The sequence below is a fragment of the Dendrobates tinctorius genome, unplaced genomic scaffold (genome assembly GCF_039654945.1).
Source record: "Dendrobates tinctorius isolate UK_male_01 unplaced genomic scaffold, ASM3965494v1 ptg000160l, whole genome shotgun sequence".
Lineage (NCBI taxonomy): Eukaryota > Metazoa > Chordata > Amphibia > Anura > Dendrobatidae > Dendrobates > Dendrobates tinctorius.
In genome coordinates, this window is record NW_027361827.1 from 15,776,988 (window position 1) to 15,796,833 (window position 19,846).

Below are 19,846 nucleotides of genomic sequence, written 5' to 3' on the forward strand. Positions count from 1 at the left end.
TTCCCCGGGAAGGAACAACCACGGGAAGGGCAGTCTCCAATGAAGGAAACCACCTATGCCAAAACATGGTATCCATCCACAGACAGCTGTTTCGGGGTATTGCCCCTCATCAGTGTGGAGTAGGAAACTGGCTAGTAGGAGCAATGCCTAGTGAAAGGCTATGAACATAAGGATGAGTGACCTCATGGAGATCAACATCCAACACTGCGGAGACACCATCACATGTTTCTCAACGCAGTGATCTAGAGCAATGCCCCCATCCCTTATGGGAAAAATGCAAAAGCATGTAAATCAACAGCCGCGGAGACACCATCACATGTTTCTCAACGCAAGCAATGACTAGCCAGGTCTTTCCCCGGGAAGGAACAACCACGGGAAGGGCAGTCTCCAATGAAGGAAACCACCTATGCCAAAACATGGTATCCATCCACAGACAGCTGTTTCGGGGTATTGCCCCTCATCAGTGTGGAGTAGGAAACTGGCTAGTAGGAGCAATGCCTAGTGAAAGGCTATGAACATAAGGATGAGTGACCTCATGGAGATCAACATCCAACACTGCGGAGACACCATCACATGTTTCTCAACGCAGTGATCTAGAGCAATGCCCCCATCCCTTATGGGAAAAATGCAAAAGCATGTAAATCAACAGCCGCGGAGACACCATCACATGTTTCTCAACGCTCTTCATTGGAGACTGCCCTTCCCGTGGTTGTTCCTTCCCGGGGAAAGACCTGGCTAGTCATTGCTTGCGTTGAGAAACATGTGATGGTGTCTCCGCGGCTGTTGATTTACATGCTTTTGCATTTTTCCCATAAGGGATGGGGGCATTGCTCTAGATCACTGCGTTGAGAAACATGTGATGGTGTCTCCGCAGTGTTGGATGTTGATCTCCATGAGGTCACTCATCCTTATGTTCATAGCCTTTCACTAGGCATTGCTCCTACTAGCCAGTTTCCTACTCCACACTGATGAGGGGCAATACCCCGAAACAGCTGTCTGTGGATGGATACCATGTTTTGGCATAGGTGGTTTCCTTCATTGGAGACTGCCCTTCCCGTGGTTGTTCCTTCCCGGGGAAAGACCTGGCTAGTCATTGCTTGCGTTGAGAAACATGTGATGGTGTCTCCGCGGCTGTTGATTTACATGCTTTTGCATTTTTCCCATAAGGGATGGGGGCATTGCTCTAGATCACTGCGTTGAGAAACATGTGATGGTGTCTCCGCAGTGTTGGATGTTGATCTCCATGAGGTCACTCATCCTTATGTTCATAGCCTTTCACTAGGCATTGCTCCTACTAGCCAGTTTCCTACTCCACACTGATGAGGGGCAATACCCCGAAACAGCTGTCTGTGGATGGATACCATGTTTTGGCATAGGTGGTTTCCTTCATTGGAGACTGCCCTTCCCGTGGTTGTTCCTTCCCGGGGAAAGACCTGGCTAGTCATTGCTTGCGTTGAGAAACATGTGATGGTGTCTCCGCGGCTGTTGATTTACATGCTTTTGCATTTTTCCCATAAGGGATGGGGGCATTGCTCTAGATCACTGCGTTGAGAAACATGTGATGGTGTCTCCGCAGTGTTGGATGTTGATCTCCATGAGGTCACTCATCCTTATGTTCATAGCCTTTCACTAGGCATTGCTCCTACTAGCCAGTTTCCTACTCCACACTGATGAGGGGCAATACCCCGAAACAGCTGTCTGTGGATGGATACCATGTTTTGGCATAGGTGGTTTCCTTCATTGGAGACTGCCCTTCCCGTGGTTGTTCCTTCCCGGGGAAAGACCTGGCTAGTCATTGCTTGCGTTGAGAAACATGTGATGGTGTCTCCGCGGCTGTTGATTTACATGCTTTTGCATTTTTCCCATAAGGGATGGGGGCATTGCTCTAGATCACTGCGTTGAGAAACATGTGATGGTGTCTCCGCAGTGTTGGATGTTGATCTCCATGAGGTCACTCATCCTTATGTTCATAGCCTTTCACTAGGCATTGCTCCTACTAGCCAGTTTCCTACTCCACACTGATGAGGGGCAATACCCCGAAACAGCTGTCTGTGGATGGATACCATGTTTTGGCATAGGTGGTTTCCTTCATTGGAGACTGCCCTTCCCGTGGTTGTTCCTTCCCGGGGAAAGACCTGGCTAGTCATTGCTTGCGTTGAGAAACATGTGATGGTGTCTCCGCGGCTGTTGATTTACAAGCACCATGGAGGTAGTCCTCCCTTGACCTATAGCGGTCAGGATCACAGAGAGGTTAAAAGGCCCCTCCCACCTCCACCCTCCAGTGTTTTTCTTGTTCCAAAGGGGACGGTTGTATGAGAGGCAGAGTCCTTGAGTTTTGGACCAAGATGCAACTTCTGTTGCTTCATTCTTGGCATCCGGGATAGCCAAAAAAAAAGCAAAAACACCTATGCTTGAATTGGCTTAGTATAATAGAATTTCTTCTGGCTGGAACAGAACTCTCAGGGAGCTACTGCCTTGAGTGCTAAAGGCAAGTCTATTTCATAATTAGCTTTAAAGGGAGACATACATCTTTGGGTTCATCCTACAAGGAACATGCTACTGTCCTGGGAGCAGTAAATCCCAGGAGGGAGAAGGACAGAATCCTTCCCAGCTCCACATACATCAATCAGACTAGTTGCCTTTATCAACATCCAGTAGACAGATGCTTATCACATAAGTCTGTTGTATTATGTTTACCAGGGACTGCATCACTGCCTTTGTACCCTGTGGTGAAATAGCAGCACTGCGTAAGGTGGCAGATGATCCCACACCCACTGTTCTTACAGCAGTCAGGGCTCCGAAAATAAAGAATCAGGACTCTTACAGTCCATAGTCCCATTGCCTCACAGTAGATAATCCCCCTCTGTGATGGGGAGAAAACTACTCTCTCTAGCTATAGGGTATGGTTACTCCCACCATGGCAGTCTGGGTGTATAAATATCACTGAGAAGATTTCCTTTTAGGCCATGTGGGTATATATGTGTGTATATATAGATAGATAGATAAGTTGACTTATATATAATGTCTGGACTAATGACTCGTTTAGAGTCAGTTCGAAATAATCTCTCGTATCAGAGGATTTTTACCGACAACCCCCCACCAACACCCCTTTCATCGATTCCAGAGTCCAGACTCCCTGTGTCTTACATACTGTAGGTAAAACAGGAATGATGATCCACGTTTCCCTTTCCGTGCTTCTAATGAGAAGGCCGATGTTGGTAATGGCAGGAGATATTACCTGCCAGATAGCGTATTTCCTTAGTTTCTATAATATATAAAACCCTTACTTGGGGTTTAGACATCAAAGGATTCGGAATAGACGTGATCTCCTGAGTAATGTACTGTATGTGCATCCCAATGCTCTGCCATTATCCATGTACTAACTGTTATTGGTTTGATCTTCCCGCAGTCCAGGGTCTCTGTCTTGCAGGTTTCCTTGTACTATTGTAAGCTGATCTCTAGCCTGGGTTTAACCTGAGCCCAGGAGGACCGATGAAGGAACAGTCTTTTGTTGTTAACCACATGCAGCTGATTACTGGTCTGTACAGTCCTCATGGTGTTGTGGCTGTGGCTATCACCATACTTTGCTGGGCAATAAGGTTTTTAAACCTATTCTGTGGCGGCGGTGTTTATAAGTATCTGTCACAACAACTATAATTCACTGCAGTTCATTATTGGTATTGGGATACAAGGGGTGTGTTTCACTCTGTTTCTGCTGCATACCTTGTTTACCACATTCATAATGAAATTGGCCATTATAGACATAGATCAGACACTCACTACAGTGTTTATCTTTGTGGATTTCTTTAGATATCTATATTTCTTTTGATCTTTCAGATCATTTCTATACTGTATCTGGCCTGGTTCTTGCCTAGGACTTTGGTCTTTGGGTTTCTGTACCCACCCTGGGATCTTTCCTTTGGTATTCTCCATGGTGCTGTCCGTAGGGACGAAATGGAAAAGGGGAATTAGACCTACCGGTAATTCTGTTTCCAGTAGTCTCTCAGGACAGCACCCTTAATTCCCTCCCTTACGTTTGTCTTTAAGCTTGCACGGGATCAATCTTCTGGCAGATCTTTCGTCCGTCAGGTCGCCATGGCTCGAGACTAAGATGAAGCTGTTAAATGGTCTCTTATATACGCATTTGTAAGGGCGTGTGTAGACCATTTCCATCCATCCTCGGTGGTACTTTGAAAAAACACTGGAGGGTGGAGGTGGGAGGGGCCTTTTAACCTCTCTGTGATCCTGTCCCGCTATAGGTCAAGGGAGGACTACCTCCATGGTGCTGTCCTGAGGGACTACTGTAAACACAATTACCGGTAGGTCTAATTCCCCTTTTATTTTCTACTTTGCTTAAAAAAAGAACTGACTCAAACCTTACTGAGAGGGAAACTGTTCCGACTCTGAGGTAAACATTGATCCAGTTGGTGAAGGTGAAGAAGTGGCTGGCCCATCTTCTTTAGTTTTGGGCACCGGTGCTCAGGAAGGATAATGTCTTTTTTCGGCCTTACTTACTATGTTACTTACCGAGAGGGAAACTGCTTCTGACTCTGAGGTAAACATTGATCCAATTGGTGAAGGTGAAGAAGTGGCTGGCCCATCTTCAGCAGCATCATCCAGCACCCAACAGCCACCAGTAGCAATGCCTTCTGCACAACAGAAGGCCAATCCAGAGGACCAGGGCCACAGTAGCAGTCCAACATAACCACTAGACACATCACCCCAGGCTGCCACCATCCCACGCTGTGGCCGGCGCATGAGGGAGCTTTCCACCACCGGCAACAGGAGACAAGTGGACACTGGGGTGTTGGACTACCTTTCACGCACTGTGAATGACGATGGTGAGGAAGCATATGCACGCAGTCTGGCACGCTACCTATGTACAATGCTCCGTGAGGTGAGGCTGCAGGCCAGAAGGGCAATCCAAATTTTAATAGATGCTTGTACCCCACCAAATAATCCCAACCTGGTATTTGTATTCCTAGAAAGGTGGCAAATGTCCAGCAGTAACCAACTTCAAATGCCTGGAATCCAGGATGAGCAGGCTCTAAAAGTTGCTGAACCACCTCCCCGCCTATGCCAACCCTTCAGCCACGCACACCACAACCCAACATCGGCCAACACATGTCCAATTTTCAGATACTGCTGCACCTGCCCAATATGGCCACTTGAGCAGACCCACTGTTGGATAGTGGTCCCAACATGGGTATGCTTGACATGGCCATATTGGGAGGTATGGACAAATGGGCCACGCCACTACACAGGATTACCAACATCCATACAATACTGCACAGTACCCTGCTACCCAACAGGTACCTACCTTGGGCCGAAGTCCTGGTTCATCATCAGCCATCTTGCAGGGTCACACTCAGGTTGCCACACAAAGTAGCCAAACCTCGTATGCTGTCCTCCCACCATCACCACCCCTAACCTACCATAATTTGTAAGGCAAAGTGTCATTGTGACAAATGTTTTGGTTTCTTTTTCAGGTTTGTATAGGCCCAGTTTTAGTGGCCCAATATGCCATATGCTTAAAATATGTTTTTTTTGTCAAAAAGCATGTTTTGATTACAACATTTTAATTCAATGTGAGTGGTTTTTGGTGTTATAACGATATAGATGATGTGTTTCATATCAGTTCTTGATCATTATTAGACCAACACACCACACACTTCAAACATTAACATAGCTTTATTTTTCAACAAAAAAAACCCATCACAACATAGAAACTGCATTGTCTTGCCATGGAGTATATCCCTTTGGTGAAGAGAAATAATTAGTAAACATATCCCGCACTTTAAGTCCAGAGGGCTGACGACGTGGCTGAAGTACATGTGTAGTAGCCATGCCATTATATCCATCCGCCACTTCATCACCATCAATTGATGTACAGTCATGGATTCTGGTGAAGTTATGAAGTATCACACAGGCTTTAATAACCTCATTTACATTTCCTTCACATTTCCTTCACTAAGTTGAATGGCGGACTGCAGGACCTGCCATTTGGCACAGAGAATGCCAAAGACACACTCCACCAGTCGTCGTGCTCGCGATAGGCGGAAATTAAAGATTCTGCGCCGGTGGTCCAGGGCTCTACGTGGATAGGGCCTCATGACGTGGGTTAATTGAAAGGCCTCATCAGCAGCCATCACATAAGGCACCGCATCCATTGTAGACCCAGGTAGCTGACGTGGGGGTGGGAGGTCCAAGTCATTAGTGTGCAGCCGCCGACCCATTATGGAAGAATTGAAGACTCTGGAGTCTCCAGTTCTTCCATAGGCCCCAATATCTACAATTATAAGCCTGCATGCACTGTCGACCAGGGCCAACAGCACTACAGAAAAAAACTGTTTATAATTATAATATTGGGACCCTGAGTTTGGCGGCTTACGGACACGGATGTGCTTCCCATCCAGGGATCCAATGCAGTTTGAAAACTGGCACGTTTCCTCAAAGCCACGGGCTATCCATAGCCAGTCTTGTTTTTTACGCTCAGGCATTACTGATTGATGCAGTCAGGACCATATTTCTGAGCACGTAGAAGAGACAATGCCTGAGATGATGGATTTCCCACTTAAAAATTCAAGAGGAAGAGCCGCATAGGAGAGCCCAGTGGATAGGAATCTATAAGTGAATAGAAAAAAAATTATAAATTGACATATTCATGCCTCAACTAAACAGCATAGGACTTCCTAAAAGCTATGGGCAGTGCACACTAAGCCCTGCCTAAACAAAACACAACACAATTCAATGCCTATGGAACTATTACAAACAGCATGGAATGTCAAAGGCAAAATGTGATCCAAAAAATTATTTTAAAAAAGGGAACAAACCATTACAACAAAAGGATTGGATCAGTGCATTTAGCTAAAACACAAATAAAATACATTGTCAACATAGAGGATGAATACATACTGTAAAATAAGTAAAAGGTGCTCCTCTGTGGAAATACACTTGCGCATCTTGATGTCTTTGAAGGTGATCCCAGGGCGCACAGTCTCAAGCAGAATGTCAAATGCTGGCACACTCATCCGACAATACTGGTAGAACTTGTCAGGATGGCTGCATAGAGAAGCATACTGACAGTGGAAATGCCCCTTAGTCAGCTGTCGCCTCAAAAGCAGATGTACCCACATTTGTCTCCACCTCCTCGGATCCACAATTACTGGGTAAGGCTCCCCAAAACGTCGGGAGAAAACCCAGTGGAAAAGAACCAGTTCAGTAGTGTTGAAAGTAAGCCTGTCTAACATGTTTGACACAAAGCAGCAATACCAAAACACAAGCACGGACTCTAATGCAAAGATTGGAGGGTGGAATTGGGTCGCCCTCCCAGGGCTGTGGGGTACTCGGTACCGGGCCGGTGTCAGCGGGATGTGTCACAGCAGCGGTGACCCGGTCCGTGGCCCTGGGTGCCCAATTAATAGGGGAAGTTTGAATGGTGGAATGTAGTTAATGGAATAGTTCGTGACGCCACCTGTGGTGTTCGGCAAGTGAGATGATAAGCCGATGCTGCATGCAGATCCTCTGGGACTGGTGGTGTGGTGCAGCCAAGATGGTGTAGCTCCCCACAGGTGGAGCTGTAGTCCCCGGGCAGTGTAGATGTAGGGTTAGAGGAGAGGCACAGGCGGTGTAGAAGCTGGTACCCCGATGTAGTGGTACAGGGTGTGTTAGTGCGGGAATAAGTGGAGGACACCAGGGCATGTAGTTCCAAAGCTTTACTCACAGTCTGTAGTACACACAGGTGCCTGCCTCCGTGCTGTGTCCTCCGGGTCAGGGACCCAGTCAACCTCCAGGTCAGATGGAATGCTCCCTTCCAACACTCCGTCAACATGTGCCTTTCTGAACGTCTCCTCTTATAGCGCCTTTGGTGTGAAGTACTCCTAATACTGAGTTACACTGGAGTTCCTCCTGTACAATGTTCTTATGAACTCTACTTGTACGGCAGACAGCTGTAGACTGCTTCGGGGACTCCTTACTCCTGAGTCCCGGCTCACTATCCAAGTTGCTGTTGTGCCCACAAGTCTTAGATGGGAGTAGTGCATTTACAGCTCACTACTCCACCGGTGTCTGCTGTAGGATCATTAGTATCCATACAACCTCGGGGACCGGGCCCCGGCCTTGCGCTTAGAACTTCTAGGCAGGGTTCTCTCCTAACCCACGTCCTCTGTTCCCTTTTACTCCTTCGTTCCGTACTAGTCTCTCCTTCTGATGGAAGATCAGGTTTCTGTTCAATGTCTTTCTCCTTCTTTCCTTTCCCGTGCCAGCAGACCCAGGTCACTGAGGTCTGCTACAGCACCTCCTTCCTCCATTCCTCTCCCAGGGATCTTCTCTCCTCACTCCTCTCCACTCACCGACTGACTGACTGACCTCAAATCCTAAACCTTCCCACTCTTTTATGTATTCTAACTCTACCCGCCTCCCAGCACATTTCGTGTTCCAAGCAGGGAGCCACCAAAGGTGCTCTGCTACACTCCAAGCAGGGAGCCGCAATGTGGCTTTGCTGAACTACTGTGTTGTGTGAGATGCAGGTGTTGAAGCGTGGTCAGGAGCCTCCAACCTACCTGGATGGTGGGATACCACACCTCAGGAGGAGGTACAGTACCTCCGCAGCAACTGAATCCTCAGGGGCGCCACAGAACCTGTTGTTGAGCCGATAAATAGGGTTGATAATTAGGAATTTAATTTATTTCAGGCTATGGATCCATTATATGTTCATTTTGCAAGTGTGCGATAAAATCACGGCATATGCATGACAAACGGATACCATACGGATGTCACATGGATACTTAGATGTGAGCCACATTGCATTGCAAATGGATTACACACAGATCACCATACGGAGAACATTGGTGCGATTCTCGGCCTAGAAAATCGGACCAATTTTTCATACAGCAAGTGTGACACTGGCCTTACACAGATATCTGGTGCACAGTTTCTGGCCTACAGCCTATTAATGATGTAACTAGACAGGCTGACCAAAACTACGTATATATGTGCACCTCACAAGGATAGACCCTATTTACCCAGTCAATATTCATGGGACCTAGCTGCATCCTGTGTGCATTTATAATAGTAGACAACAACCACCTCCTTATTTGGTAGGCATATGAGTGGTTGCTTTATTAGTATGTTACACTTGTGCTTCCCCTGCATCCATCTACAGCATTTGAATCGTGATTTGCTGTAAGTAAGGCCAAAGAGTGTGTGGGCCCAGAGAACAAGTCCGTCTCCGTTCAAGAGATGACAATACTGTTTGAATCCCTGTAAAGCACTTTTTTATTTTTTTTTACAGTACATAAACTGTAGTTGAGATAACTCTGCTGTTTTCAATAAGCATAGTCTGCCATTTTTAATTGCTGCACAATTCTATTCTATTAATTCCATGTCCCATTCTTGTTATTCTACAACATGCAAGGCAGAGACGTAAGTGTCTGGTTATTAATTCAATATGTTTTCTCATATATGCAGCATGCACCAAACTTATTGGATGGGGGTGACGCTAGCTCTACTGATAGCGATATGGTCTTACTCATGTCCATCCTATCCTTAAGTTATACAGTCATATGTAAAAGTTTGGGCACCCCTATTAATGTTAACCTTTTTTCTTTATAACAATTTTGGTTTTTGCAACAGCTATTTCAGTTTCATATATCTAATAACTGATGGGCTCAGTTATATTTCTGGATTCAAATGAGCTTTATTGTACTAACAGAAAATGTGCAATCTGCATTTAAACAAAATTTGACCGGTGCAAAAGTATGGGCACCCTTATCATTTTCTTGATTTGAACACTCCTAACTACTTTTTACTGACTTCCTGAAGCACTAAATTGGTTTTGTAACCTCATTGAGCTTTGAACTTCATAGCCAGGTGTATCAAATCATGAGAAAAGGTATTTAAGGTGGCCACTTTCAAGTAGTTCTCCTATTTGATTCTCCTATGAAGAGTGGCATCATGGGCTCCTCAAAACAACTCTCAAATGATCTGAAAACAAAGATTATTCAACATAGCTTTTCAGGGGAAGGATACATAAAGTTGTCTCAGAGATTTAACCTGTCAGTTTCCACTGTGAGGAACATAGTAAGGAAATGGAAGAACACAGGTACAGTTCTTGTTAAGCCCAGAAGTGGCAGGCCAAGAAAAATATCAGAAAGGCAGAGAAGAAGAATGGTGAGAACAGTCAAGGACAATCCACAGACCACCTCCAAAGACCTGCAGCATCATCTTGCTGCAGATGGTGTCACTGTGCATCGGTCAACAATACAGCGCACTTTGCACAAGGAGAAGCTGTATGGGAGAGTGATGCGAAAGAAGCCGTTTCTGCAAGCACGCCACAAACAGAGTCGCCTGAGGTATGCAAAAGCACATTTGGACAAGCCAGTTACATTTTGGAAGAAGGTCCTGTGGACTGATGAAACAAAGATTGAGTTGTTTGGTCATACAAAAAGGCGTTATGCATGCGCTGTATTGTTGACCGATGCACAGTGACACCATCTGCAGCAAGATGATGCTGCAGGTCTTTGGAGGTGGTCTGTGGATTGTCCTTGACTGTTCTCACCATTCTTCTTCTCTGCCTTTCTGATATTTTTCTTGGCCTGCCACTTCTGGGCTTAACAAGAACTGTACCTGTGTTCTTCCATTTCCTTACTATGTTCCTCACAGTGGAAACTGACAGGTTAAATCTCTGAGACAACTTTTTGTATCCTTCCCCTGAAAAGCTATGTTGAATAATCTTTGTTTTCAGATCATTTGAGAGTTGTTTTGAGGAGCCCATGATGCCACTCTTCATAGGAGAATCAAATAGGAGAACTACTTGCAAGTGGCCACCTTAAATACCTTTTCTCATGATTTGATACACCTGGCTATGAAGATCAAAGCTCAATGAGGTTACAAAACCAATTTAGTGCTTCAGGAAGTCAGTAAAAAGTAGTTAGGAGTGTTCAAATCAAGAAAATGATAAGGGTGCCCATACTTTTGCACCGGTCAAATTTTGTTTAAATGCAGATTGCACATTTTCTGTTAGTACAATAAACCTCATTTGAATCCAGAAATATAACTGAGTCCATCAGTTATTAGATATATGAAACGGAAATAGCTGTTGCAAAAAACAAAATTGTTATAAAGAAAAAAGGTTAACATTAATAGGGGTGCCCAAACTTTTACATATGACTGTAACTGTTACCAAATGTTCACAGATGAGTCTAACTTTAAGGCCGGGGTCAGACTTGCGCGAAACTCGGACGAGTCTCGCACGCCAATACCCAGCATTGCCGCCGGCACTCGGATCAGAGCGTTCAGCTGCAAGCATTTCTATGCAGCTAAACGCTTCGATCCGAGTGCTGGCGGCAGTGCCGGTTATTGACGTGCGAGACTCGTCCAAGTTTCCCTCAAGTCTCACCCTGGCCTTAAGACCTTCCTTCTAAACATAAAGGCTGCATCTTTATATATGATTTATGTTTCCCTCCCAGACACCACTCGGTCAGTTTATTAAAGGACAGTGAGGAGAAGACAGTGTATACAGTATTTTAAACACATCGATAGGCTCCCATACACCCAATGTGTCCTTTTGGCACATACAGCTTTTATATATACATTGTAGGGATCCGCTCTGGTAGGTAATGGCAGGGATGCAGTATCGAGGCAACACACAGGCTTAAAGTCTAATTTCAGTGGTTTAATGTCACTTTGCAAACAGCAGGTTAACAGAAAATAAGGAAAAACATAAATATACTCCAGCTCACTGGTCCCAGACTCACCCCTTGCACAGGACGGGCTTAACTAAACGGCTGCCAGGTCCTGCAGCATCTGCCAGATGCCATTCCCAGGGTTGTTGAGAGTCTTGCTGCTATAGTCCTGCAGCACGGGGATCCTGTATACAAGTTCAGGCTAAGTCCAGCCAAGTTCCTGTAACTTCCAGACACACACTCACCATGTGCCAAATACCAACCTCCATTACATAGCTCATAACCCCTCCCACCGGTGAGGTAGCCATCACATGGGCTGATCACATGACCATGACATCATCGCAGGTCCTGTCTTTAGGGAAAAACCCGGCCAAACATTAATCTGCTGGGAGAAATGTATCTCCCATCCAGTAAAACACCCTTTACTGTACCACATACCTACCTCCTATGTTCAACCCTAGAGGGGTGGATTCATGACATACAGTGAACTCTTGACAGGGCATCTAAAATGCCCTGTAGTCTGCCTGCCCGATGTTCTACTGAAAATTTAAAATTTTGCAGGGACAGGAACCACCTGGTGACCCGGGCATTCCTCTCTTTAGCTTGACTCATCCACGTAAGAGGGGAATGAAGTCACCAACCAAAATGTTCTCCCCAGCAAATAGTAGCGCAATGACTCCAGTGCCCACTTGATGGCCAGGCACTCTCTCCCCACAATACTGTACCTGGTGTCAGCTGGGGTAAGTTTCCAGCAGGAAACTAAAGGGATGCTCTTCCCCGTTAACCTCCTGAGACTGCACGGCACCAAACCCTATCTCAGAGGCAACAGTTTGCACAACGAACTCTCTTTTGAAATTTGGAGTGATCAGGACTGGTGTACCACACAGTACCTCTTTTAACTTTGTAAAGGCCCCCTCTAACTGATCATTCCAGTGGACCATCACAGATTTCCTTCCTTTTAAGCAGTCTGTTAAAGGCGTGTACATGGTTGCAAAGTTGGGAATGAACTGCCTGTAATATCCCACCAAACCTAAAAAGACTTTTAACTGTTTTGTTGTGAGAGAACGGGGACAGTTCTGAATTGCCTCCACTTTGTTTACTTGAGGCTTGAGAACTCCTCTCCCAATGACGTAACCCAAGTACCGAGCTTCCTCCAACCCTATGGAATACTTCTTTGGGTTGGCAGTTAGCCCTGCTTGTGGCAGAGAGTCTATCACTGCCTGTACTTCTGCTAAGTGACTTTCCCAGTCGGTGCTGTACACAATAATATCGTCTAGATAGGCTGAGACATAGCGGCGATGGGGACGGAGAACAATATCCATTAATCGCTGGAACGTTGCTGGTGCACCATGCAACCCAAAGGGTAACACCTTATACTGCAACAGACCCTCAGGCGTTACAAAAGCCGTTTTTTCCTTTGCCACCTCTGTTAGGTGTACCTGCCAATAACCTTTTGTGAGGTCCAGAGTTGTAAAATACCGTACCTGCCCAAATCGCTCTATCAACTCGTCAACCCGAGGCATGGGGTAGGCGTCAAACTTTGAAATGTCATTTAAGCTTTCTAAAATCATTACAGAATCTTAGAGACTCATCAGGCTTGCGTATTAGGACTATAGGGCTTGCCCACTCACTTTGGGACTCTTCTATGACCCCTAACTGTAGCATAGTTTTCACCTCTACCGAGATGGCTTGTTGTCGGGCCTCAAGTACCAGATATGGCTTTAGTCGGACTTTGGCCTGTGGCTCCGTGACAATGTCATGTTGGATTAGGGAGGTGTGTCCGGGGAGCTCTGAAAAAACGTTTCGGCTAATGAACTCCCGGACCACCTGAACCTGTCTAGGAGACAAAGTATCTGCAATTTTGACAGCGGGTTGGGCTTCTCCTGCCTCGCCCCGAGGTAATGGAGCCTTCTCCATCTGAAGCGCAGGCAGCGGACTATCCCCATCAAGGTTTTCTCTATCATTCCATGGTTTAAGCAAATTAACATGGTAAACCTGTTCTGGCTTTCTCCATCCTGGCTGGTGTACTTTGTAGTCTACTGGCCCCACCTTTTCCATGATCTCGTAGGGTCCCTGCCACCTTGCAAGGAATTTGCTATCTACGGTAGGCACAAGTACCAACACCCGATCCCCAGGGCTAAACGTTCTTACCCGAGCCCCCCCCCCGGTTATAGACCCGACTCTTTGACTGTTGTGCTGCCTCCATATGTTCCCGGACTAAGGGTAGGCCTGTCTAAATTCTTTCTTGCATTTTTGCAACATGTTCTATCACACTTTTGTGGGGGGTAGGTTGGTTCTCCCAGGCCTCTTTGGCTATATCGAGTAAGCTCCGTGGATGTCTGCCGTACAATAGTTTAAAGGGCGAAAACCCCGTAGATGCCTGAGGCACCTCCCGCACTGTAAACAAAAAATATGGCAATAAGAGATCCCAGTCCTTCACATCTTTGGAAACTGCCTTTTTTAACATGCATTTCAGCGTCTTATTGAACCTTTCTACCAGACCGTCTGTTTGGGGATGATAGACCGATGTGCGTGTGGCGCCCCTGAGGCTCAGTCGCCACAGAGGTACTGCACCTTCTCCTAAGGTGTAGTGCCCCACCAACTAGGTAAGTTGGGAACTCCTTTCCACACTCCAACACCTGCACCACACACAGGATAGTTCAGCAATGGACCAGATTGCGGCTCCATGCTTAGAGGATAGCAGAGCACCTTTTGTTGGTCCTTGCTTCGTAACACGAGATGTGCTGGGAGGTGGGTGGAATTGAGATTCATATAAAAGGTTGGGAAGGTTTAGAATTACAGATCAGTCTGAGGTCAGTCTGCAGTCCAGTCAGACGGGGAGTTTGAGTCAGAGAGCAGGCTGACAGGAGGTCAGCCTGACGGGAGCTCAAGGTGGAGGAAGACAGTCAGTCAGGCGAGGCTGAGGACTGGTCTTAGTGGAATGAGCTCCCTAGGAAAGGAACAGAAGGAGAAAGACGTAGAACTGCAACCTAAGCTTCCATAAGAGAGAGAAGGAACAGCGCGGAACGATGGAGTAGGAGAACAGAGAGGAGTTGTGGGTTGGGAGAGGAACCCTGCCTATAGGTTCTCAACGCAAGGCCGGGGCCAGGTCCCCGAGGTTGTATGGACACTTATGGTTCTGCAGCAGACACTGGTGGAGTAGTTGGCTGTAAATGCACTACTCCCATCCAAGACTTGGGACACAACAGCAACACGGATAGAGAGCCGGGATCTAGGAGGTCCCTGATCAGGCTACAGCTGTCTGTCATACAAGTAGAGTTGTTAGGAACATCTGACAGGAGGAACTTCAGAGTAATCACGGTACTGGAGCTCTTCACACTAAAAGGCGCAATAGAGTAGTCGTTCAGGACAGGTACATGTTGGCAGAGTGTTGGAGAGGAGAAGCCTGACTTGCCCGGGAGGTTGATTGAGTCTCTGCCCCAGAGGACACGGCACGGAGGCTGGCACCAGTGTGTACCACGAACAGTGAGTAAAGCTTTGGAACTACAAGCCCTGGTGTCTTCCAGTCATTGTGCACCAACACCGGCAACACCGCTACATCTCGGTATCATCCTTTACACTACCTGCACCTACACACTGCCCTGGGGTTACAGCTTCACCTGTGGGGAGCTACACCATCTTTGCTGCAACACACCATCAGCCCCAGAGGATCTGCATGCAGCATTGGCTTAACATCTTGCTTGCCAAACACCACAGGTGGTGTCACGAACTATTCCATAAACTATTTTACAAACAACCATTGATTTGGGTGCCCTGGTTAACGGACCGGGTCACTGTTGCTGTGACACATTCCCCTGACACCGACCCGGTACCGAATACCCCACAGCCCTGGGAGGGCGACCCAATTTTAGCGTCATGAACAGAATGACGAGACCCGATGCCATCGGGTTCTGTGCACCTGAAATTTGTGAGACTTTGTGCTTTTGAAAATGTGCAGAAGATCTGATTTAATAGACTGTAAAATGAACATTAGAAATGTCCGCTGGCGCGGAGAAGAAGGGCGTGAAGAGATGGGAGGTCCTAGGAAAAGACCGCAAAGAGTATTGGGCCTTCCCTGCCTGAATTACTATGTGACAGCGACATGGCCCACCCCCCGAGGGGTTCGTATACTGGCTTGGTATGGAGGCGCTGGTAGAAGACGCCGCCCCTGGAAGGAGGGGCAGAAGAAGCCAGTGGCAGGAAAGGGGCCGAAGCAGGAAGAAGAACGCCAAGATGCCATGATGGAAGGAGCGCGGAGGCCAGAAAAAAATGACGGGGGGAAGTCACCCCCCCCCAGGCAGCACTCGCGGAGCGTACCACCACTCCGACACCCTTTACAGCGCCCGCCGCTGCCGCCAGGCCGGTGCTGTCATTGGATGCGGCCTGCCAGGAGAAGATACATGAGAGTCCCGGAGATTGTGGGACGGGAGCGGAGTCCCAGCCCGAAGCCGGCGCGGCTACGCAGGCTCCTGCCGGGCTGTCCTGATCCTGAACCGGAACGGATACAACCACCGGCCGTACGACAGACGACCCCAGGGGTTGCGGCTGCCATCGTTCACGATCCAGTGCCCCCCGCAGGAGCCGGAACAGCACCGGGAGGCAGCAGGTATGATGACTGCCCCTACCATGATCCTAGTATTAGGAGCCGCACCCGCAGATAGAAACGGTCCAGTGATCGTGCCGACATCAGGAGGTGGCCACCAAATTGCTTTATACCCGCAACAGCCGGCCATAGTATCCTTCGCTGTGATACCCCCTGCAGTCGCAGCGCAGAACAACAACTATCGGTACCCGCTGCCGCTTTGGCCGAATCGCTGACGGCAGAAATACAGGCTGCAACCCCTGCAGAACCCCAAAGTAACAGACCCATCAGCTTCCAGAACCCCAGGAGGGGGATCAGCACTAAGAAAATTTACAAATCTCGTTACCCAGGAGGGTTTGTTTGCACCAGTTGTGCCTTGCTTTTGCTATCACGTTTTTCTGGTAGCACTTTTGTTGCCTAGTTTTTGCAATGGCAGCGTTTTCCCAATTTGAACTAGCGATCATGAACTTGGAGTGATCCAAAAACTTTTATTGTAAATAGTTGCACCTCTTTAGGTGCCCTTTCTTGGTTTTACATAAAAAGACACTTTGCGAAGATAATGTTTTTGCATGGACACTTTTCGAAGATGATGTCTACCTCAAAGGACAGTGCAAGAGATCCCGGCTGGGAGTGGTGTCCAGCACCTTACAAGAATAACTGTTGAATATTTTACTGTGAAGTATTTGATAATGTGTTTTACAAGAGTATTAGTAACTGAGAAATGGCTTTTATAGAAGAATTAGGAATGTCTGATATAGAGATGAGTGATGCGAATAAAGAATTGAAAGTAGACAGGTGACGGACCAGGTACTTGCGGTCAGCGTCTTGCGTCTAGAAGAGACAGTGAAAGTAGAAAAATAAATGTGTACTAGAGAAGGAAAATGAGAGAAAAATGTGTTACAGAGAATAGCACTTTGAATTGAGAATTGCACTTAGAATTAAATTTTTTTTTTTTAGATAGGATTTAAGATAGAATTGTTTGTAACGTTCAAGATGAGTACCTCCTATACTAGGAAGATTAGTATAAGAAAAGTTTGTTATGCATTACAAAATTTTTGAATGTTTCTTTGCTGTCTACTTTGTTATCTTGCAGCCCGCGGACATGCTGTGTTTAACGGGGGGGTATGTGGCGCCCCTGAGGCTCAGTCGCCACAGAGATACTGCACCTTCTCCTAAGGTGTAGTGCCCCACCAACTAGGTAAGTTGGGAACTCCTTTCCACACTCCAACACCTGCACCCACACACAGGATAGTTCAGCAATGGACCAGATTGCGGCTCCATGCTTAGAGGATAGCAGAGCACCTTTCGTGGGTTCTTGCTTCGTAACACAAGATGTGCTGGGAGGTGGGTGGAGTTGAGATTCATATAAAAGGTTGGGAAGGTTTAGAATTACAGATCAGTCTGAGGTCAGTCTGGAGTTCAGTCAGACGGGGAGTCTGAGTCAGAGAGCAGGCTGACAGGAGGTCAGCCTGACAGGAGCTCAAGGTGGAGGAAGACAGTCAGTCAGGCGAGGCTGAGGACTGGTCTTAGTGGAACGAGCGCCCTAGGAAAGGAACAGAAGGAGAAAGACGTAGAACTGCAACCTAAGCTTCCATAAGAGAGAGAAGGAACAGCGCGGAACGATGGAGTAGGAGAACAGAGAGGAGTTGTGGGTTGGGAGAGGAACCCTGCCTATAGGTTCTCAGCGCAAGGCCGGGGCCAGGTCCCCGAGGTTGTATGGACACTTATGGTTCTGCAGCAGACACTGGTGGAGTAGTTGGCTGTAAATGCACTACTCCCATCCAAGACTTGGGACACAACAGCAACACGGATAGAGAGCCGGGATCTAGGAGGTCCCTGATCAGGCTACAGCTGTCTGTCATACAAGTAGAGTTGTTAGGAACATCTGACAGGAGGAACTTCAGAGTAACCACGGTACTGGAGCTCTTCACACTAAAAGGCGCAATAGAGGAGTCATTCAGGACAGGTACATGTTGGCAGAGTGTTGGAGAGGAGAAGCCTTACTTGCCCAGGAGGTTGATTGAGTCTCTGCCCCAGAGGACACGGCACGGAGGCTGGCACCAGTGTGTACCACGAACAGTGAGTAAAGCTTTGGAACTACAAGCCCTGGTGTCTTCCAGTCATTGTGCACCAACACCGGCAACACCGCTACATCTGGATATCATCCTTTACACTACCTGCACCTACACACTGCCCTGGGGTTACAGCTTCACCTGTGGGGAGCTACACCATCTTTGCTGCAACACACCATCAGCCCCAGAGGATCTGCACGCAGCGTTGGCTTAACATCTTGCTTGCCAAACACCACAGGTGGTGTCACGAACTATTCCATAAACTATATTACAAACAACCATTGATTTGGGTGCCCTGGGTAACGGACCGGGTCACTGTTGCTGTGACACATTCCCCTGACACCGACCCGGTACCGAATACCCCACAGCCCTGGGAGGGCGACCCAATTTTAGCGTCATGAACAGAATGACGAGACCCGATGCCATCGGGTTCTGTGCACCTGAAATTTGTGAGACTTTGTGCTTTTGAAAATGTGCAGAAGACCTGATTTAATAGACTGTAAAATGAACATTAGAAATGTCCGCTGGCGCGGAGAAGAAGGGCGTGAAGAGATGGGAGGTCCTAGGAAAAGACCGCAAAGAGTATTGGGCCTTCCCTGCCTGAATTACTATGTGACAGTGACATGGCCCACCCCCCGAGGGGTTCGTATACTGGCTTGGTATTGAGGCGCTGGAAGAAGACGCCGCCCCCGGAAGGAGGGGCAGAAGAAGCCAGTGGCGGGAATGGGGCCGAAGTAGGAAGAAGAACGCCAAGATGCCATGATGGAAGGAGCGCGGAGGCCAGAAGAAAATGACGGGGGGAAGCCACCCTCCCCCAGGCAGCACTCGCGGAGCGTACCACCACTCCGACACCCTTTACAGCGCCCGCCGCTGCCGCCAGGCTGGTGCTGTCATTGGATGCAGACTGCCAGGAGAAGATACATGAGAGTCCCGGAGATTGTGAGACGGGAGCGGAGTCCCAGCCCGAAGCCGGCGTGGCTACGCAGGCTCCTGCCGGGCTGTCCTGATCCTGAACCGGAACGGATACAACCACCGGCTGTACGACAGACGACCCCAGGGGTTGCGGCTGCCATCGTTCATGATCCAGTGCCCCCGCAGGAGCCGGAACAGCATCGGGAGGCAGCAGGTATGATGACTGCCCCTACCATGATCCTAGTATTAGGAGCCGCACCCCCAGACAGAAACGGTCCAGTGATCGTGCCGACATCAGGGGGTGGCCACCAAATTGCTTTATACCCGCAAAAGCCGGCCATAGTATCCTTCGCTGTGATACCCCCTGCAGTCGCAGAACAACATCTATCGGTACCCGCTGCCGCTTTGGCCGAAACGCTGACGGCAGAAATACAAGCTGCAACCCCTGCAGAACCCCAAGTAACAGACCCATCAGCTTCCAGAACCCCAGGAGGGGATCAGCACTAAGAAAATTTACATATCTTGTTACCCAGGAGGGTTTGTTTACACCAGTTGTGCCTTGCTTTTGCTATCATGTTTTTCTGGTAGCACTTTTG

The 19,846-nt window shown here is 47.7% G+C and overlaps 1 pseudogene; it reads right to left on the reverse strand.

The window, feature by feature from the left end:
• Positions 1–5,632: 5,632 nt before the first annotated feature.
• Positions 5,633–19,846, reverse strand: part of LOC141052382 (uncharacterized) — a 38,298-nt pseudogene continuing 24,084 nt past the window's right edge.